At 42.0% G+C, this 23,834-nt stretch overlaps 1 long non-coding RNA gene across 1 annotated transcript; it reads right to left on the reverse strand.

Moving 5' to 3' along the window:
* Nucleotides 1-240: 240 nt before the first annotated feature.
* Nucleotides 241-21,868, reverse strand: LOC142652305 (uncharacterized). Its single transcript, XR_012847793.1, has 3 exons — nt 21,816-21,868; nt 18,416-18,549; nt 241-607 (listed from the first exon to the last, which is right to left on the reverse strand). It is a non-coding gene; the product is annotated as an uncharacterized LOC142652305 (long non-coding RNA).
* Nucleotides 21,869-23,834: the final 1,966 nt, after the last annotated feature.

Consider the following 23,834-nt stretch of genomic DNA (forward strand, 5'->3'; position numbering starts at 1 on the left):
CTCTACCTAAAACACTATTGGTAGGTAGATAGAAAGCCACGCCCCTGAGGGGACCATAAAAACTTCCATACATGGGAAGATATGACACCAACACTGATGGTTAGTGGCATTTACCCATCACTGTATCTCCTAAGCATCAGAAAAGGACAGGACTGATTCATCTAAACATGAGCAACATGTTCTGATTTCCATGCTAAATGCTTCCCATTGTACAAGAAACTTAAAACACAGTCCAGGATATTTTTGGGAAAAATTATTTAATTCAATTCAGTTACATAGTTGATAAGATTGAAAAAACACACAGGTCCATCAGGTCTAACCTATAATCCTACTGTGTTGATCCAGATGACTAGAAATGTGGCAAATCAGAATAAATCTCTGGATTATCATTCCATATCCAGAATCTTGGACTCATAACCTGTAATATTATATTTTTCAAGAAAGGCATCAAGGCCCTTCCTGAGCTCAATGAATCACAATCACAACATCCTGTGGCAGAAAGTTCCATAGTCTCACCGCTCTTACAGTAAAGAATCCCGGTCTGTGATGGTGGTGAAACCTTTTCTCCTCTAGATGTAGGGGATGCCCCCTTTTCCTTGTTACAGGCCTAGATGTAAAAAAATCATTAGAAAGATTTCTGTACAGTTCAGTTATGTTTGTACATTGTAATTAGATCGTCCCTAAGTTGTTGTTTTTTTTCTAAATTGAACAGACCCAATTTGATCACCTTTCTTGTACTGCAATCTACTCATTCCCTTAATTACCTTGGCCGTCCTTCTTTGCACTCGTTCTAGTTCAGCCATATCCTTCTTATACACAGGTGCCCAAAATTGTACAAAATATTCCATATGTGGTCTGACTAATGGTTTGTATAGAGGCAAAACGATGTTCTTGTCATGAGCATTGAGGCTTCTTTTGATGCATAGAAAATGAATCTAATCAATCCCTTTGGTCATTCTGGTGCAGGTAAGACTTCATTCACATCTGCATCAGGGTTCCGTTCCTGCGTACTATCGGAGCTTCTCGTCAGAACGGAACCCTGATTTCAATGGTGACGGATCATGTGTAAATGGTTTCTGTTTGTCTCAGTTGTGCAAGGGTTACGTCAAAACGGCAGGACTCTTGCACAACTGAGACAAACAGAAACCATTTGTACTGGATCCGTCCGTCACCATTGAAATTAATGGTGATGCAAACGGAAACCTATTGTAATGACAGGATAGGGAGACAGACAGGTGAGCCCTAATCTACCCGCCACTCTGTCCCTGCCTACTTGCACAGCCCGTCCTAGGCGATGGTGTACAACTGGGCGATGGTCCCTCCGCTCAATATGTGCATGACAGACAAACAGGACAAGGGTACACAAAAGCAAAGGGAAGTGGAGCAGTTGCCCACGGCAACACCGTGAGCAACAGAGTAGTGAACGAGCCAAACCAGGAGTGTACGTGGTAACAAATGCAGCGCAGGAGAATAGTCAGTGAAGCCAGGGTCAATATGAAGCAAAGGTCAATGGTAACAGCAGAAACAGCAGAGCCAGGAAACAGGAGAATCACAGACAAAGGACAAGCAGCAAATGAAGGTATAAGTAGACCAAGGGCGGGAGCTAGAACCGTCTGGCCAGGCTGCAATAGGCTCTCCCACTACTCAGCCTACCAGCCTGAGTGGTAGCAGATCGAGTCCCTCTAACAGACCTAGGCACAGATGCAGGCTGATTAACCACGGGCGTCGACACAGAAGCTGTGTCAGGCAAATCCTTCACACCTATGGCTTTCGTTTGTTTCAGTCAGGGTTCCGTTCTGACGAGAAGCTCCGATGGAACCCTGACATAGATGTGTATGAAGTCTTAGAAGAGAAAACAAGTATCAGTATCATCTTTGATTCATTTTTCTAATACCGGTTAAACGATAGAAAGCCACACCCCTGAGGAGCTCATCAAAACTAAAAGTTTTCATGCATGAAAACTGATTGTCGGGGGACATGTATATCAATTACTTTATAACCTACGAACCGGAAAAATACTCAACTCAAGATGTGAGAAATTCTCTTTTTTGGAAGAAATTAAAAAGATCAAATATAAATCACCATCACTCTTCTATCTGCTGTCTGTCTATCTATCGATCTCATATCTATCTATCTATCTATCTATCTATCTATCTATCTATCTATCTATCTATCTATCTATCTATCTATCTATCTATCTATCTATCTATCTATCTATCTATCTCATATCTATCTATCCCATATCTATCTATCTATCTATCTATCTATCTATCTATCTATCTATCTATCTATCTATCTATCTATCTATCTATCTATCTATCTATCTATCTATCTATCTATCTATCTATCTATCTAACAGAGGGTGTTCATTTTGTAGTATTAAAGATACTCTCATTGTTCACTAAAGACAATATAACATTTTGTGGTACACAATACAAGTGCATGCCTTTGATAGACGTCTTAACAAATTGTACATGTGACACGCAAAAAATTCTATAGGGAAAAAGACAACGTACTGATGTGATAAGTGGTGAGAATTTTCACAGTGTAGCAGGTCTGCAACGAGCGGTGTATGTGGTTATCACTGTGTCACTCATGGGACAGAATGAGAATTGGATACGGTAGATAGAAGTTCTGCTTATATCAGCTCTACCTCATATCATCTCTCAGCTATACAGAGAAGTAAGGGATGTACAAAATAATCTATCTCATATCTATCTATCTATCTATCTCTCTCTCTCTCTCTCTCTCTCTCTCTCTCTCTCTCTCTCTATCTATCTATCATCTATCTATCTATCTATCTATCTATCTATCTATCTATCTATCTATCTATCTATCTATCTATCTATCTATCTATCTCATATCTATCTATCTATCTATCTCTCTCTCTCTCTCTCTATCTATCTATCTATCTATCTATCTATCTATCTATCTATCTATCTATCTATCTATCTCTCTATCTATCTATCTATCTATCTCATATATCTCATATCTATCTATCTGTCTCTCTCTCTCATATCTATCTATCCATCTCTCTTTCTCTCTCTCTCTCGCTCTCACTCGCTCTCTGTCTCTCTCTGTCTCTCTCGGTCTCTCACTCGCTCTCTGTCTCTCTCGGTCTCTCACTCGCTCTGTCTCTCTCTCTCTGTCTCTCTCGGTCTCTCACTCGCTCTCTGTCTCTCTTGGTCTCTCACTCGCTCTCTGTCTCTCTCTCAGTCTCTCTCTGTGTTTCTCGCTCGCTCTCTGTCTCTCTCTCGGTCTCTCTCTCTCGGTCTCTCACTCGCTCTCTGTCTCTCAATCTATCTCCCTCTCTCTTTCTGTCCTCATCTATCTACTATTTTTATTTTAAAACACTTTAATTCCAGGGTGCTTTACATATGAAAAAAAAAAAAGGTTTATGTACATGACATGAGACAATTAAAAGCTTGCTGAGTGACAGGCTGGTACAGAAAGAGAGAGGACCATGCCCGTGAGGACTTGCAGTCTACAAGGGAAGGGGGAAAGTGACAGTAATAATAATAATCTTTATATATATAGGGCCAACATATTACGCAGCCCTGTACAATTTAGAGGGCACATGAACAGACAATATCAGACAAGAGCTTACAATCTATGGCAGTAGGTGAGGGTAGAAGCTGTTCATCCGGTAGAGTAGTAGCAGGAGGCTTATTGTACAGTCGGTTATTAGCTTTTCTGAAGACAAATGTTTTCAGGTTGCTTTAAAAAGTTTGGATGGTTGGAGAGAATCGGAGGTGCTGGGGTAGGGGGCTCCAGAGTATGGGGGATGTACAGGAAACATTTTCCAAACGATGATGTAAGGAGCACATAAGAGGAGAGCAAAGAAGGCGATCTCTTGATCAGGAGAGATTACGTATGGGTAGATATCGGGAGATCAGGTCAGAGATGTATGAAAGGTTGTGGACAGCCGTGTATGTCGTCGTTAATATTTATAACTGAATTTGCTTGGCAATGGGTAGCCAGTGAAGGGATTGGCAGGGGTGGCACAACGGGGGAGGTGTTGGAAAAAGATTTTAGGGTCCTTCCCAGGAAGGATTTTACTTTGTTTTAAAGTTATGAATTAAAGTTTTGGATTGTATCGGACCCAGTGCTGGACATTACCTTGTTAACATATCCACCCTGTCGGCATCTGCTGCCGGCACATAATTGTCAATGTCTACAAGCCCCAAACGAAATGACAGCATGGTGTCAGAAATATCTGAGGTGCATGGTGAGCGGAACAAAGTCTTCTCTTATATTTTTCTACTAACAGATTTTAGGGTAGATTGGAGGGGTGCAAGAGTGTTAGATGGGAGACCACAGTGAAGGATGTTGCAGTAGTCTAGGAGGTAGAGGATAAGGGCATGTAGTAGCGTTTTTATTGACAGAGGTTGGCTCCCGTCCGAAAGGGAATGACTCTGATGAGACAATCCCTTTAAATACAAATTATTCTGCTGTTTGGTATAAATAAATGTATAGCAGGGTTTGTGCCAAGCATTTCACAGTCCATATAATGAGAGCGCTCCCGCCAGACGTTTTACATAGCAGAAATAACCGGCTGAGCTCATGTAAATACATGAGATTGGATTCTACAGCTTTTTGTCACATCCAAGTTATGTTAAGCAAATTCAGCAAGCGAGAGTAAAAAAAAAAAACCTTATGACCCAGAAGGAGCATTACAGACTGCAGCAGAATCCCTTCGAATGCCGGACGATAGATATTTCTTCTCTACTTTTGAAATAGTTGAATAATGGATTGTATAGCTGGAGGAGGATGGTGTGACCTTCAGGTCCAAGTTTCCACCACCTTGTCCGGTAACCCTTGACTTACCTCAGGAATAAGGACGTGTTGGGGAAGGAGATGGGGCCAAACTAAGCCGGGCCCCTGTTTCATGGGTCCTTTAGTGGACTTTACCATTTAACTACCACCACATGGTTTAGGCTGGGCATGGGCATCTAGGCCCCTGTGCAAGAAAAGTATATGGTCCCCTTGTTATCTAACACCTGGTTTGTTGAGAATGAGGTGCTCTTCATTCTTTCTAACCATTTCCGTGTGTCTCCTTCTATGGTGAAGTGTGGATTTTCTTTTTCAGATGAGTGTGGGCACATTTGCCTTCGGAACCCGTTTGCAGCTGGACCAACTGTACATATCGTGTGTCCACCACTGACATGGTCATATCACACAGAACATCAAGAAGGTTTTAGGAACATTATAGTGTCTACATCATCATCTTACCACCTCCACACAGTACTTTTCCATAGGAAGGGTTGATATGGGTGATACTACATGTGGTTGGTAATGGTCCTGTATTATTCTTCTGGTCAGTCCACCATTCAACTTCCAGTTCTTGGTGGTCAATGGTACATTTAGCCTCTAAACACTGGTGGCCAGTGGTACAGTCAGCTGAAGTGGGAATAGTCAGGTATGAAAAGCCTTTACGGTGACCATGATCTCGAAGCCACTTAACAAGCCAGGAAATCTTGGAATTTTAGTAACACCTATGCAATATTTCTATAATCTTCCAAATAATGTTGGGTATTGCCACATCCCAGGCCTGACCCAATTTATCATTATTGGATTTGTCTTAGGTCTACTCAAGGATTTGGAGTTTCTAATAGAGGGGAAAAAATTGTTTATCCCCGCCCTGACCTTATTATTGACCCTAAACCGCCAACAAGGAGACATGGTGTATTCTCTAATTCTCTGAATAGTCTCAGAGGATAGGTGGAAAAACCAGAGGTGCAGTGCAAGGACAGGAAAAAGTCAGATTCAGTACCGGATCATGACAGAAGTACTTTGCCAAAGAGATTGAACAAAATATATAGAGGAAGGTCCACAGAATCATTGGCCAGCCAAGTAGAACAAGCCTTCTGCTGGTCAGGACCACTACATGGCCATGAATGGTGGAGGGGGTAGCCCACTTGGGGCACAGCCACTGGCAATTTGCCATAGGAATGCAGATAGCACTGGGTTTATGGCTCATATTGCCCAACAGATTTCATTAACATTTCCAAAAATTAGATTGGGGAAGGCACCGTATTGGGGTCGGAAAACCAGGGTGACCACAGTTGACCCGGGCATCTTCTGCTCGTGTATAACAGTTTATATATAGGAATAACATTATTAACCATATCTAGTAATAATGCTAGGACAGGAAAAGTGGATTTTCAAAGGGACGTTCCAACAGCCACCGAAAGTTAACAATACAGTTTTTGGGGAAATAGCGTATCTACAGTAGGATACCCAGTAGGCATCACCGTAGATTGGTGTGATGGCCAGGCGGTGCGATGACGTCACTTGCATAGCCCATAAGATGGGGGGTTGTCGGAGAGGGCGCAAATGGCGCTCTGAGCTGCAATATTTTCAATGGTATCCGCGTCCTGAGGAAAGTGATGCTACCGCCAAGGGGTCCAGTGCATATGCACCGCCCCCGCACCACTAGACATACAAATTATTATGTTATATTTTATGAAATGTTGTGGATTTTGGTTAAATTGATTTTAACAGTATTTATTTTCAGCATTTGAGTTATTTGTAAATGGTGTTTGTACGAAGATGCCTTCTGATAAGCAGCGGAGACGCTCTTTAAGGCGGTTGTGACTGTTAATTAAGGAGGATTAATAAAATATTTATAACGCCTGTGGTGCTGCGTGTTTGATGCCGGTGTTTCTGCTTTTGATCAAGTCGGCCATTGATAATAATGAAAATTGTTACAGCAGCGACTTCATGTATTATTGAGGCAGGAATGAGACAATAGGTTTAGGCTGTGATCACAGCTGAACTCGGGATTAAATATTTATTCCCTCGGAAGGATTTTAGTCTATTAAACAGTAAGAGATTCTGCTTTGCTGGTTATTTTTTTAGAGGGTGACCGTAACATTTTGTTGTTGCAAGAACCTAAAAAATGGCGACCATAATTTCACATTCATCACATTTACACCTTCAAAAACATTCTTCTTTTTTATGGAATATTGAATTGAAGATAATGGATTGATATTCGCATACACAGCACTTTAGGTCCCGCCAGTCTTCTCTTATATGTCAGTGAACCCAAACTTTAATCAATGGAAATCCCCTATTAAATATGTTCACCAAGCAAAACGTCACCTACACTCAAAAAAATAGGGTTTAACTGGATCGAAAGTCAATATCCCACCGTTTCCTGAAAGTTATACTCACAGGAGTCCGGGAGGCAGGCTTATGTCTGTCTGTTATGTGGAGGTAGAATCAAAAATGGTATGTGCACACCGGCTTTTTTCAGCCGTTTTTCGAGCCGTAAATGTCCCGAAAAACAGCTGAAAAATCGGAAGCAGAATGCCTCCAAACATCGGCCCATTGAGGCGTTTTTTTATAACGCTTCATTTTCCAAAAACGGCACATAAAAAGACGCCCATGAAAAAGAAGCGCATGTCACCTCTTGGGACGTTTTTGGAGCCGTTTTTCATTTGACGCTATAGAAAAACAGCTCCAAAAACTGCCGTACAAAACGCAGCGAAAAACGTGAGTTGCTAAAAAAAACGCTGAAAATCGGGAGCTGTTTTCCCTTGAAAACAGCTCCGTATGTTCAGACGTTTTTTAGTAAGCGGGTGAACATACCCAAATAGTCACTACAAGGACAGATTTAAAGTCTATAAATACTTTTTTGTTTTGTTCAATTAATAAAAATTTCTATTAGTGTGTTTGGTGCAACTTTCTAAAATACTTTTTATTAAAAATTATTTTTAGTTTTTTGAGATACAGCTGCTTTGTATCCTAGTAGTAATAGCAGGGAAAAAGGAAAAGGGAGGAAACCTCCAGCTCACCAGCTTGACACTCCTGTGTTAAGTATCGCCCGGATCAGCCACCACGGCTCGCGGCAAGAAACAATAGCAACGAAGAGAAAGGATCCAGCGATGTATATTGTAGATAAGGGAAAACTGAGTTCCCACTTTATTGAAAAATAATCCACGAACAGTGATACAAAATAACGGAAACACCAGGAGGGTGACAAGGTAGAATGGCAAAGAAAGAAGCCTACGCGTTTCAAGCACTGGCTGTGCTCTTAGTCATGGCTCAGACCTGGTTGCTATTGCTTTGTATCCTGTATAGAGAGCAGCTGTATCTAGCGCTGAGCCCTGAATCCATCAGGTCAGTGGGACTGACGGGTTCAGTGACAGCACGCTACCTGTTATCAGCTGTTATCGATCAGTTATGAACTTAGATGTGATCGTTAAAAGCTCGATCCTGAACTTAGGCCCCATGCACACGACCGTAAAAAACGTCCGTAATTGCAGACCTCAATTATGGACCAATTCACTTAAATTTCCCATGGGCACCTTCCCGTTTATTTACGGGAAAGTGTCCGGGAAGGAGAAGTGTAGGGACATGTCCTAATTTTTGCTTTCTACGGTCCGTGCTCCCATACTATGTATGGAAGCACGGCTAGAAAATGCAGCTGCCCGTGGCCATCTGTGCGCGCAATTGTGGCCTGTGATTGCGGGCACGGCCATGTGCATGAGGCTGCAGATGTTATACAGGATACCAAGCAGCTGTATCTCAAAAAAGTAAAAATGTTTGTTAATAAAAAGTATTTAGAAAGTTGCGGCAAACACACTGATAGACATTTTTATTAAAAAAACAAAACAATTTTATTTTTTTCAAAAGGTGTATATTGCTTTTAAAGGGTTGCCCCATCAGGATATCCCTTTTCCCGATTAGGGCATATGGATGTCATAATAGGAGGTTCCTTGCTCAGGACCCTCCTCTATCAGCTAATGTAGAGAGCAGCGGGAAAGAGTGGCTCCCACTTTGGAGGACTGATTCTATTTAGTACAATTTCTAGGGAATTTGGCCAAAAGTGCCCCCCACAAACATCCTGATAACGTTAATAATAGTTCTGTGTTATTAGATCAGTGCAAATAAAAAAAATAAGGTTTCTTACCCCTAAATTTATTCAGATCCCAGATTTCTTAATTCATTCAAGGCGCAGACCCATACAATAAACCGACCCCTGAATAAACTAGACCCCAAACAAGAAAAAAATAAAATCAGACGCGGACCTCAATATACTTACCGCTTCGGTTCCACTTTATTTCGGACCGCCGCCCGTCGCTCTGGTTTCTGACATTGGCCAGTGTCAAAACCTTGTATGCGCCGCCGCACACAACACCCTGACTCTGCCTAGCATCAAGATCCTGACAGTGGTTTGGCCTTCGACAAATTACTTACTTCGATCCTGTACCCCCTGCCCCCATTTTGACTTACTGGTGCTTTAAAAGTAAAATATAAGTTAAAAATGACCTTGAAGTATCATTAATCATCAGAACTTCCTCTACTGCGTGTGGTGCCTGTGCAAGAGATGGGTATATACGGTCATTATTTTAAAACTGTATGGTACAGAAAGAAGCGGTAAAGGGGCGGGGGTCTTCCTGATGGAGTTTCTTTAAATTCAATGTGACCTCTCCTCTGATTTTAAAGGGGTTGTCTCAAGACAAAACCTCTGTCCATATGCATAGAACATATGGAATCTATAAAGTGAGGACCCCCACTTGGGACCCCCCTCTATATGCTTGAATGGAGAGCCACTCTGTAAGAGCGTCTGAAACTCTAGTGGACTTGGTACATCCATACATTACATGGACAGCCATTCTTTTGAATGGCCGGCATGTAATGCTACATTTTCCCTGTAGTGGCCATTGCAGGGATAATTTGTGGCCGGTTGTGGCTTTTCATGGCAAGAACAGCTGATCACCGGGGGTAGTGATGCCAGACTCACCATGCCAGCTTCAAACACCGAGGCTAGAAGAACTATCATTTCATTAATATGAAGAAAAGCTAGAATTTTTTTTTTTTGTTTGGACATTTTTATTTAAAGAAAGTACACTATATGGCCAAATGTATGTGAACACCCCTCCTAAATAGTGAGTTCAAGTCTTTCATCCACACTCATTCCAAAAAGGTGCATAATATCAAGCACACAGCCATGTAATCTCCATAGACTTACATTGCTAGTGGTACTGAAGTGCTCAGTGACTTTAATTGTGGCACTCTCATAGGATTCCACCTTTGCCACAAGTCTCTTGTAAGTAGTAATATTGTAAAGTGGAAGCTTCTAAGGCCTCACATCTGCGTTGGGGTCCCTTTCTGACATTCCATCTGAGCTTTCGGTCAGAGCTTTCCGTTTCCATCACCATTGATTTCAATGGTGATGGATCCGGTACCCATGGTTTCCATTTGCCTCTGTTGTGCACCGGACCCATCGTTTTTCCGGAAGCAATAGCTTAGTTGACTACGCTATTGCTTCCGGCAAAACGACGGGTCGGTGCACAACAGAGACAAACGGAAACCATGGGTACCGGATCCATCACCATTGAAATCAATGATGATGGAAACGGAAACCTCTGGTTTCCGTTTGTGTCAGTTTGTGTCCGTTCAGGGTCCCGTTCTGATGGAAAGCTCAGACGGAATGTCAGAACGGGACCCCAACGCAGATGTGAACGAGGCTTAAGAGTAACAACAGCTCAGCCATGAAGCAGTAGACCACACAAACTCACAGAGCGTGGCCACCAAGTGTTTAATAATTGTCTCTCGTCTATTTAATCACTCAATACAGAGATCCTCACTGTCTCTGGAAGTGACATCAAAACCAGAACCGGAGCTTCATGAAATGGGATTTCATGGTCACTGCACACAAGCCAAAGATTATCATGCACAATGCCAAGAGGTGGCTCGAGTGGTGGAAAGCACGCCGCCACTAGACTCTGGAGCAGCGTGTTCTCTGGAGTGATAAAATACGTCTCACCATCTTGCAGTCTAATGGAGGAATCTGGATTAGTCAGATGCCAGGAGATCGCTACCTACCAGGTAATGGACTGGAGCTCATTTTCAAGGTTTAGACCCATATTTCCAGTGAAGGGTTAATGTTACAGCAAACAAAGACATTTTACACAATTGTCGCTTCCATCTTTGTGGTAACAGTTTGGAGTTCAGCATTTTCCTGTTCAAGCATAACTGTTCCCCTGTGCACAAGTCTAGGTCCATAAAGACATGGGGTGAGGAATTTGGTGTGGAGGAACTCGAGTGGCTGCACAGAGCCCGGAACTCAACCCCATCCAACACATTTGGGATGAAATGGAACAGTGATTGTGAGCCAGATCTTACCACCCAACATCAGTGTCTGACCTTACAAAATGCTCTTTTGGGTGAATGGACACAAATTCCCACAGACACACTCCAAAATCATATGCAAAGCCCCTCGAAGAGTGGAGGCTGTTATTGCAGCAAAAAAAATCCAACTCCCCATATCGACGCCCATGTTTTTTCAGTGGGATATCCAACAAGCTCATAAAGGTGGGATGGTCAGGGGGCCACATACTTTTGGCCATATAGTATTACTGTCACATTTTTCCATTTATACCGTACCTCATCACCTCAATGGAATAAATTTGAGATAGCACAAAGCTGTAAGTTCCAGTAACTAATATCGATTGGAGTTGGATTTATTTATCAATCATGGAACAGGTTTATTCCACATGCAAAGAGAATCTTGAACATTTCTGTAGTAAGAACGATCTGTGATCAATCTTGAATTTAATTTGGCCATGGTTGACCTTCCTTTCTTTGGGTTCCTTGTAAAACCCCCGGCACTCCTAGTATCATTGACCAGCCCAAATGCTTATACATGTTTACAGAGACTTTAACGATTACTCATTCAGCCCATTAACAATACCTTTTGTATCTTACATAGCAGATAAACCTATGAGTAAACACAAACCACACCTTTCCGTAGAATAAACACTCCAAACAAGCATTCTCTCCTTTCAGTAGGGCCACATCTACACTCGAGCTATCTAAACGTAGAAATGGGAAGGTCAACTAATTAAGACACAGAAATAATAGGTTTCTTAGCAACCATCACGGATGAAAAGACGAATATTCAAAGCAGATCATTAAACTTTCCCTAGCGATCAATTTTATAATGTAACATGACATTTTGCTCTTCAAGTGACTCCGTAAGGAAGCTTGAACCTTGTCCGTTCTTCTAGCCAAGGAGTTTTCTAATTTTTTCTGTGATTTAAAAAAACTTTACAATGGATGCAACATGGTCCACTCCAACAATCTTGGCTTTTAAGCATGGGTGGAAGACGTTAATTGAGAACAGCTCCAGTGGAAAAGTTCACAAGAAAATTAAGATCGAAGGTAAGGAACTATCATGTCCACCACTTTACGTCTTTACTCTTGAAGATATGCACATATTGAAGATGAGCCCGGAGAGGGAAAGTTGTCTTTCATATCATATGAACTTTGTTCCTAGGCAGATTGGATGCTTGAGAGATTTGAAAGTTCTCTACATGGACACCAATAACCTTGAAGAAGTTCCTCCCGAAATAGGTACCTTGAGATACCTCCAAAGACTCACTCTCAGTAATAACTCCTTGAGATTTTTACCTGCTGAATTTGCCAAACTTCAAAACCTACAGAGCATCCATCTTGCCAATAACCATTTTATGACCTTTCCCATCGTCCTTTGTCAACTTCTTAATCTGACTTTCCTTGACGTGAGTGACAATCAAATTGAAATGATCCCGCAAAGCATTCAACAACTGAGAAGACTTAACACCTTTCTACTGATGCTAAATTGCCTAACGCATCTCCCCGAGGAATTCTGCTACTTGACACAACTGTCTTGTCTGTGGCTGGGATGCAATAGGTTACAAGAACTTCCTAAGAAGTTTGGAAACCTAATCATGCTGGACTGGGGATACAACGATTGCTCCTGCAACATAGAGGGCAATCCTCTCCATCATCCTCCAGTGGAAGTGTGTAGCAGAGGACCCAAGGAGATCAAGGAATATTTTGATTCTTGTACATAATGAAGTAGTCCACAATGGACCTTGTCTAGGGATTCCTTGTTTACGTTTTGGCAAACCATTAATTGAGTTGATATTTTTTATTAGAGTTTTGAAAATTCAAGAGATTCGTTTCTGTATTATATGGGTTGTAAAATTGGTCAACTAGGCAACCTGGGAATTACTGTTTATCTTAAAAGGGGTCTCTGCTTTGGACCATTCAATTTTGCTAAGTGTTGATAATAAGCTGATTTCAAAGTGTCCCCGTGTTGGACCATCCGCGATCATCTGTAATTTGTTGGGAAACCTGACAGTAAGTGTTAAGTTTCTCTGCAGCGCCACCATAGGGGAAATGGGTTGTTTGTGTAATGCAGGACAGTACAGGTCTTCCAGAGCAAGAGATGTACTTCTTAAAGAGACTCTGTCACCACATTATAAGTGTCCTATCTCCTACATAATGAGATCGGCGCTGTAATGTAGGTTACAGCAGTGATTTTTATTTAGAAAAACGATCTATTTTCACCAAGTTATGAGCGTTTTTAGCTTTATGCTAATGACTTTCTTAATAGACAACTGGGCGTGTTTTTACTTTTTACCAACTGGGTGTTGTACAGAGGAGTGTATGAGGCCGACCAATCAGTGACCAATCAGTGTCATGCACTCCTCTCCATTCATTTACTCTGCACATAGTGATCCTGCGTTGTTCACTATGTGCTGTCACATACACCCACATTAACGTTACTGAAGCGTCTTGGCAGTAAATAGACATCGCATCCAACCAGGACGGGATGTCTATTCACAATCCCGACACTTCGGTAAAGTTTGTGTGGGACTTAATGACAGCAAGCGTGATCTCGCTGTAAGATGTCATTTACAGCGAGATCTTGCGAGATTACGCTTGCTGTGCTGTAAGTCCCACATAAACGTTACCGAAGTGTCGGGATTGTGAATAGACATCCCATCCTGGCTGGTAGTGATGTCTATTAACTCTCAAGACACTTCAGTAATGTTAATGTGTGTGTATGTGACTGCACATAGTGAACAATGCAGGATCACTATGTGCTGTGTAAATGAATGGGGAGAAGTGTATGACGCTGATTGGTCACTGATTGGTCACTGATTGGTCAGCATCATACACTTCTCTCCACAATATTCACTTGGTCAAAAGGTAAAACACGCCCAGTTGTCCAATAAGAAAGTAATTAGCATAAAGCTAAAAACGCTCATAACTTGGTGAAAATAGATAGATTTGTTTTTCTAAATAAACAACACTGCTGTTACCTACATTACAGTGCCGATCACATCATGTAAGAGATAGGGCACTTATAATGTGGTGACAGACACTCTTTAACCATTCTCTAACCCTTCTACGTACTTTTTAACCCTACTATTAACTTAGAATTCCATAAATGGGTTTTCTAAACTGGACAGGCCCTTCAAACCCTAGCTAGCATAAGTCCTTGTTGAATTTTTGGAAATTCTCTCATTTTTAGTAAATATATTGAGGAAATCTATGACCATTGATATTTTTAGTTATGTTAAAGGGAAAGTATAACATGAGGATCACTAAAGCTGGCCCTGTCTAGAGCAGAGTTTCCCAACCAGGGTCCCTGGAACCCTGGGATTTCTTAAAACTTGGTCAGAGGCTCCACAGAAGACAGTCACTTTTACTGTAGGGATGGACTCATTTCTTGCCCCTCATAGATGCTTGGCACAGAATATAGCGCTGGGCAAGAATTATATAATGCCGTACCCACCTTCCACCAAGCTTCTGTGAGGTAGGACTGGAAGTAGAGGTTCAATGGGGGAAACAAAACATTTTTGGAGTTCCCCGAGGCTTATAATGTTGGAAATCACTGGTCTAGAGATTACAGTACCTGGACAGCCCTGTAATACTGATGATAGTAATAATAATAATAATAATAATAATAATAATAATAATAATAGTAACGATAATAATAATAATAACAATGATGATAATAATAATAATAATAACAATAATAATAATAATAATAATAATAATAATAACAATAATAATAATAATAATATAATAATAATAATAATAATAATAAAAATAATATAACCATTACTAGTACTAATTATTATTATTATTAGATCGATACCCTAACATTTTAGATTGAACAGTAAGATATAATTATATATAGAAATGGGGGGGGGGGATGTACAGATTATAATGGGAGGTCTTTAATTTTACATTTGATCTGTTTATGGTTTTACCCCCTTTAAATCTTTTGTCAGGACAATGGATACTAATGCTAAGTGCTTTACTTTATGTATTAAAATCAGACAACCATAGACAGGACAAGTTCTTTTGGTACACATGGCAAACATGCCAAAATTTTACAACTCCATAACAGTGCTACTATATTGTCATTCACTGTACCCCATAACAGTGGCAGCTATGGTGCCCCAAAACAGTAACAGCTGCAATTAATCCATTAACGGTAATAGCTACAGTTGCCTATTAACTGAGACAGCTATAGTGTCCCCATAACAGTAACAGCTGCAATTGCCCCATAACGGTGACAGCCTCAGTTGCCCAATAAAAGTGACAGCTATAGTGTCCCCATAACAGAGTCAGTCAGTGTGCCCTGCTAAAGTGTGATAGGCACATCGTTTCTATGATAATTATAGCCACAGTGCTCCCATGACCGTTATAGCCAAGGGTCCACCTTAACAGGGACAGCCATAGTACCCCCATCATCAGTTCCAGCCACATTACCTCCTTTAGCACAATTATAATGTCCCATAAATGCTTGCCACAATTCCCCCCATGAATAACAACCACCGTGCCCTCAGAACAATAGCTGAAATAATTCACCCACGAGGCAGGGGAGACAGATGTACCCTAGGCAGCTGCCTCTCCTGCCTACCTCTGGTCTCGACCAGCAGTAAATATTCATTACATTTCAGCACTAACTTAGAAGAAAATTTGTAATTTATGTTTTATTTTTACTTTGTGATTTTGTACAGCTTGCTCTGTTTTTTTTTCTCCTATAAATTAGCGAGTGGTGAAAATATCACCGGCATATTCTAAAGAAACCTGTTAATGGGTTTTATTTCTCTCTAGACTGGAAATTATGCCTGGATCCATCTGCGTCAGAAGATTACACACTAAACTTTGAGAATGTTAATTAGTTGCTGAGTTTTTCCGCCTTTTTATAGGTTTTTATATTGTTCTTTAACATTTGCATAATCCTTGAGAAGAGAAGCATGTGAAATCCCACAGAGCGGACACAATGGGGAAAAAATCATGAAAAATAAAAGACAAGTTTTATATGTACAAAATGAAAAATAGATTTCTATTGTATGAGCTAAAGGAAAAAATAGCGCTACATGATGATTGCGGAACGAGTGCTTTTGAAAAGGTTGTACATATTGTAGTTCTACATATACCAAAAGCAAGATCTTCCCGGAAGTCCCATAAATACAACACTGATTTCCCACAATGCCATGTAATGTGAAGCTGCTGCTCATCTTCTTGATTGATGAATGGAATTCCAGACCTTCAGTAAAGACTGATAATTATACTGGCAAACTAGGAGGAAATAAAGAGGTAGAGGAGGGGAGGAACTCAGAAGGTGCAGCCAGCCAGAATATTAACATTTAACTGCATGGCTGTGTGTAGGGCTTTATGTCAGAGCTTTATGTCTGAAAAATAAGATCCGATCACCTATAAAGATATAATATGAGATTGTGGTGGACATTTAAGGGGTTGTCTGCTTCAGACTATCCCTTTTTGATATAGGAATTCTCCAAATATAATCTGATCACTGGGACAATCAGCTGTAATCAGTGGAAGAGTCTGGCAGAAAGTGTTCAATTATCCTGCAGTGCCTCCACAGGAGAAATGAAGCATTACACTCTCATAAGCATATCTCATGAAAATAAATGAGCTGTCCTTGTAATTCACAGACATTCCGGGTTTGCTAGAATTAGAGAGGCTCTTTGTAGTACTAAAGCAAACTTAAAGGGGTTATCTGGTGTACAAAACCCATTTTTAAATACCCTATTAGTAAATTTCTAGTTAATAGATGAGGGTCCTTGATTTAGTGGAGAGTTGCCACAAAGATCGTCCGTCCGTCCGTCCGTCTCTCTCTCTCTATCTCTGGAGGACCCAAGACATCTGTGCTTTACATGGACAGCACATTTATTTAAATGACAACTGTGTAATACATCGTTTCACCTGTGGTGGTGCTGTAGGGTAATTAAACACTTACTTCCAGGTGCCCCCACTGATGAAAGCTGATCGCTGGAGGTTCAAGCAGCAGGACATCAACACCAACAGAGCACCCTTCTATCAAAAAGGGATTGTCCAGAGCGGAGACCCCCTTTAATATATATCTTTTTACAGGATAATCTATTATTGTTTCCTATAGACTCAGGCTGCAAACTAAAACATCATAACACTGAAGCTACTGAATCTGTATTTTTTTGATGACCACTTGACAGACAACCAGTGCTATACAAAACTCACTCCCTCAAGTGACCGGCAAGATTTATCTGCACAATGCCAGGTAGCTGTAACAGGTGTGCTGGCTTTTCATGGCTCCCTGCCCAGAGTTGTATTCTGCCTAACACAATTTATCTCTCTAAAAAAAAACAATGAACAGTGAAGGGGATTCTGGGATCTTTGTGATATTTTTGCTGCCAGTTGGTTACTGCTCAGTGATCCTCTGTGGGCATTGTGTATGTGCTGAGTGATTAAATGTCATGGAGACATTTGGGAGTTTTTCGCTTCCTTCACCTCATAAAGCATCTGTCTAGTACTGGAAGTGTAGCCGTCCTGCGCCCTCATTTATCACACTCTACCACTGACACGCTCGAAAATTGTATGAACGTGGCAAAAATCACCTGGTGCCAAAATATGTGATCGCAATAATAGCAGCGTTCTGCGTCACAGTTATTCGCACTTCACTGCAGCTACTGTGTCTCGTATACAAGTCAATGGAATTGTTCTATTGTAGAAATAGATTATATATACAAGTAGCCCCCAAAATAAAATAAAAAAATTAAAAGAGGTACAAGCATAACGCAGCCAGTCCACCAGGGCCGTCTCCAGGTTTAGGGGGGCCCTTGGGCGACCGATCCTTATTGGGCCCCTTTACGGTGCAACTCGAGCGGCCGCGGTATAAAGGCACAAACTAGACAGTGAATAGGAATTTATACCACTGACAAAACCCTGTAGCATAGGACTACCAAAATACAACAAATCATTGACAAAAATCCCGCTAAGATTTTAAGGGGTTATCCGTCCTTTCAAAATTGATGGCTTATCCTTAGGATAGGCCATCCATTTTCAATCTCTGGTGGTACAACTGTCGAGACCCCCCCAGATCAGCTGGCTCCTGGCATGTAAACATTTCTGGGAGACCAGAGATTGAAAATGGACCTATAATTAAGGATAGGCCATCAATTTTGAAAAGATGGCTAACCCCTTTAAATGAAACGCCTTAAAATACCAAAAGTGATTTTCAGTGATCAATGGCAAAAAAAAACCTAGAACAAGATACATACAACGTCAGAATTTATCAATCAATGCCAGAAGGATGTAACCGTGGATCACTCACCAGTCACATGGAAGTCATGGGCCAATGAATCCAGATGGTGCCGTTTCTGCGATGTGTGAATCTTGATGTACCGGTTACATGGAGGCTGTGATTTCCGGAAGACCTGGTATCTGTAGGCTTGAGTATTTCATTACCTGGAGGAATTAGAGGTAAACGTGATGTTGATAAACTGCCCCTACCAATACCACCTATACTGTCCCTTACAGGGCACCAACCCCCCCCCAAAAAAGGCGACCTTTAAGAAAACAGTTATGGATCAGCTTTAGTACCAACTTTGTACTCCCTACACAGTAATACCTCCCTATGTGCTCCCACACAGTAGTGCTACATATCGGAGACAGCATATCTATAAGACTAAGGCTCCTATAGCTACACCGCTGGATAAAATTGGATGCATTATCTCAGCAGACAGTACCATACAGGATAGACTTAGATACATGGCCCCAGCAGTAAGTATCCTTGTACTAACATACCACCACCCCCCAAAAAAAAATAAATGTGTGTTTATGTATGTAATTGCTTTGCTTTGTTATGTATTAATTTTTTTATGTGTTTGTGTTTCTTACAGGTTCGGTCGTTGGACTACGTCGGATTCGAGGACGACTTCAATGACGGCTTTTTTTATTCTCAATAAAATGGTTAATGGGGGTTGTGTTTTTTTTTTACATTTCAATAAAATATTTTTTCTATGTCCTTGTATTTTTTTAAACTTTATAACTATCGCCTTAGTAATGGCCGCTGGCAGATTGATAACATCCATTACTAAGGGGCTTAATGTTAGCAGGTGCAGAGACTAACACTAACCACCATTATTACCCCGATACCCACCGCCACCAGGGGTGCTGGGATGAGCAGAGTACGATCCAACACCCGACCATCTGTAGCGACGGTCGGGCACTGGGGCGGCCGCAGGCTGGTATTACCCCCAGCCTAATAATACCAGCCTACGGCCGCCCCAATGCCCGACTGTCGCTACAGATGGTCGTGTACTTGATTGTACCCTGATCTTCCCGGCACCCCTGGTGGTGGTGGTGGGTATCGGGGTAATAACGGGGGTTAGTATTAGCCTCTGCACCGGCTAACACTAAGCCCTGCCTCAGTAATGGACACTCTCAGTCAGCGGCCATTACTGAAGCGGTAGTAATAAAAGTTTAAAAGAAAATACAAGGACAGAGAAAAAATATTTTATTGAAATAAAAAAAAAACAAAAAAACACACAACCCTCGTTAACCATTTTATTGAAAATAAAAAAAGGCGTCATCGAAGTAGTCCTGGAATCCGACGTAGTCCAACAACCGAACCCGTAATGAAACACACACAGAAAAACCCTATTAGTAAAACTTGGGGTAGGCTTAGATACAGTGCCAACGTGTGATACTGTCTAGACCATGTATCTAAGCCACAAGGTAGGCTTATATACAGGGCCCCAGCAGACAGTAATCTTATACTGTATAAGATTGCTGTCTGCTAGGGCCCTGCACCTATGCATCTTACCATGACCACATGGTAGGCTTAGATACAGGGCCAATATGTGATACTGTCTGTTAGACCATGTATCTAAGCCTACCACAAGGTAGGCTTAAATACAGGGCCCATCAGACAGCACCATACATGGACATACATACATACATACATACATACATACATGCCCCCATATAGAAGTTAGTCCGTTGTTCTCCCATGTAAAAGTCAAGCGAGCCCCCAGTTTCTGCCCTGCCCTAGTTTGGTGCCTTTGCTTCAATAAAAATAATTAAAAACAAACTCACCTAACACGTTCCCACGACGAGCTGAACGGTCCCGACTCCCGTCGCTGTCTTCTCACTGGCACTTAACTTGGCGTCGCTCGCATCCACAACATAGCTAGGTTGTTATGGATGCGAGAGTCGGGGTCTCCGCTCTGCTCCTCTGCAATCTGCCGCCGCGCACCACGGACGGGTACAGTTAGTTTGAGCAGGTGGGCGTCATAAAGCACCCGGCGGCCGAGTGGACCCCTACAAGAGCAGTGGGCCTCGGCACTTGCACAGGTTCGCTGGGTGCTGACGCCGGCCTTGCAGTCCACTCATGGTGTATGCCAGCCTCAGATACTCCTAGAAAAGCCTACTAAGCCTCAAATGCCCCTAGAGTGTCCCAGAGTGCATGCCACAGGTGCCCCCATACTGTGGCAGAAATGCACTCATATAGTGCCAAAGACTTGCCAGAGATGTCCCATACAGTGCCAGACATGCTCTCATACAGTGCCAGACATGCTCTCATACAGTGCCAGACATTGCCAGAGATGCCCCATACAGTGCCAGACATGCTCTCATACAGTGCCAGACATGCTCTCATACAGTGCCAGACATGCTCTCATACAGTGCCAGACATTGCCAGAGATGTCCCCATATAATGCCAAAGATGCTCCCACGATAGTGTCAGAGATGCCCCATAGAGTGCCAGGGACACTCTCTTACATTGCCAGAGATGCCACATACTTTGCCAAAGATGCCCCCAATATAGTGTCAGAGATGCTCTCTTACATTGCCAAAGATGCCACCATAGAGTTCCAGAGAGGTTCCCATACATTGTCAGAGATGCCACCATAAGAAGTACCCACATAGTGCCAGAGAAGCCCCCATACAGTGCCAGAGAAGCCCCCATACAGTGCCAGAGAAGCCCCCTTACAGTGCCTGACAAACATTTCCCCTAGAATCCACCCTGCACTTATCTCCTGCACTCGGCGGAGCTTCTCATTTTTGGAGGCATAAAGTAAACGGAGGAAATTCTCCTACAATCTCAGGCACAGGGAGAGGGATTTACATGAGAGAGCCCACTAACTGGGCAGAGGAATGGGAAGGTTAGTCCTTCTGCTGGTTGGGTTAATTTTATAACATCATTTAAAAAAGTTTTGAAGATGGCAATTTATGATATGCAATCAGCGAATGGCATGGGGCTCTTGCTCCTCTTCAACAAGAGGTTCTGCAGCAGCTGAAGTGTGTACTATAAGAAATAATGTATTCTCTACACATACAGTACTAGAAGTCAACTTTAAATTCTGCCCTGTCTTCTGCATTGATGTATTCATTGCCACTGCATCTGACTTAGCTTTGCTATATTTGCCTATCACATTATGGTACATGTGACAAATTCAGCTCTGCTATATTTTTTAAACCTGTGAAAAATAAATGTTCACTGTTGATTTTTAGCAATTTTCACTTATTCTTGTACCTAATATTATCCTGAAGCTTACACGAGCGCAGAAACTGTGGTCCTTGGGGAAATGAATAGAACAGTCTCATGTTAACACTGAAGTCGGAAAAAAGCAGTAAAAATAGAATATTAGAAGACGTCCCAATGTTGTGTAAATACCGGAGAACACAGTGTTCGCTGGCGTTCCGCCACGTACAGATGTGTCCACACTTACCTTTACCTGAATTTGGTTAAGGACTTCAATCTCTCATGAAATCAATTCAATACAATATCGCGACATGCTAGCAAAATCCTTGACAGGCTGCAATCCACACCACAACCACTGGATGGCCACACCGATTATAGACATCTCGTGACAGAGTATCGCAAAATCATGTTTTTTTTTTTTCATGCTGGTGATCTCGCGCCACACATCACAGGATATGTTGAGATAAGAGGACAGGTGAGGAAGGGACACATCTGTAGAAGATAAATGTGTCAGACACCTGATGCATACCTTACCAACATTTAAATCCTCATTCATGGTACATTATTAAGCCTCACCCCATTCCACCCAGGAACGCCCACAAAACTGCACAAAAGCACCCACTTTTAGGCATATTTGCATAATTCCTAACACCCAATCAAGCAAAAAAAGGGACGGTTGAGGGGGGAGAGGGTATGCCTGATGACATTCGCTTATGGAATTTATGTGCTGTATTACAACCCCATAAACCATTTGCAGTAGGATGGGGATTGTTTTTTTGTACCTTTTTTATTTTTATTTATTTTTTGTTTAATTTTTTGTAACTTTTTTTTTATATTTGATTTAGAGCAAGCCTTGCTTACCATGACAATTTAATTATAAAAAAAATATAGTCATCTTTTTTTTTTTTTATCCATTTTCCTATAATCCCATGTCATGCACCTTGTCCCTGCCTAGGGTCTGCCGTCATCGCTCCTGCTCATCCTAGTTTTTTTCTTTTATGAATACAATGTCAAAGCTGCAGTGAAAACTGACACACTAGCAAGGCAAATAGAAAGAGGTAAAATTTAAAAACTCCACAACAATGATGTCACCCAGAGTCTGCAGAAAGCTGGGTGACAACAAGGGTGACGTCTCTGGTCTGTCTGACATATCCTTGATACACATATAAACATTTGGTCATTGATACCAGATCACGCTGCACATGCTACAGGCATTGATTCAATGAAACATGTATTTGCTCAGTGAGAGGGATGGTAGGGTAGAGGGTTAACTCATTGTGAGTGACCGCCATAGAGGACTGATGGAGGGAGGGGGAAGGAAGCTCTGTTGGAGCAGGTGAAGACAAAGAATTTAGTCCCATAAGAGTTAATATGGCTGATAATGCTTCCTGTCAGACAGCTACTTCCTGTCCCAGAAACTGGGCTGCACACAGTCACTGCCCATATGAAGTCAGGAGGTCAGTCATGGTTTCATTTTAGGTAGGAGGTACATTTAATTCTATACATATAAGCAGGGCCAGATTATAGGGATGGCACTTGCGCCAGGGCCTCCATCACCTTGGTAACAAAGGGGGCCTCCACCACCCACCCTCCTTACCCAGGCTGGTTCTCCTGATCCAGTTTTCCAAAATCACAACCGAATCATCAGAACGGCCAGAGAAAGTCAACAGTCAACAGCAGGAAGAGGTCCGCACACGGATACAGACATGGGAACGGTAAGGGTATGTTCACACGGCGGGGGTCCGTAACGGCTGAAATTACGGGGATGTTTCAGCCTGAAAACATCCCCGTAATTTCAGCCGTACCGGCATGTGCAGGCGCTTGAACGCCGCGTCAATTACGGCCGTAATTAGCGCGGCTATTCATTGGAGTCAATGAATAGCGGCTCCAATTACGGCCAAAGAAGTGACAGGTCACTTCTTCTACGCGGGCGTCTATTTACGCGCCGTCATTTGACAGCGGCGCGTAAATATACGCCTCGTGTGAACAGACAAACGTCTGCCCATTGCTTTCAATGGGCAGATGTTTGTCAGCGCTATTGAGGCGCTATTTTCAGACGTAATTCGGGGCAAAAACGCCCGAATTACGTCCGTAAATAGGCCGTGTGAACATACCCTAACAGATAAGGATTGTAATTGCTATTATTTGGGCCAAAGTGTGTGATATTGAGTATTTTGGGGGGCACTATCTTTATGGCACTATTTTAGGAGGCATAATGTGCGGCACTATGGAGGAGATTTATTAAAACTACACTGGAAACGCCCCT

This window comes from Rhinoderma darwinii, chromosome 5, assembly GCF_050947455.1.
Source record: "Rhinoderma darwinii isolate aRhiDar2 chromosome 5, aRhiDar2.hap1, whole genome shotgun sequence".
NCBI lineage: Eukaryota > Metazoa > Chordata > Amphibia > Anura > Rhinodermatidae > Rhinoderma > Rhinoderma darwinii.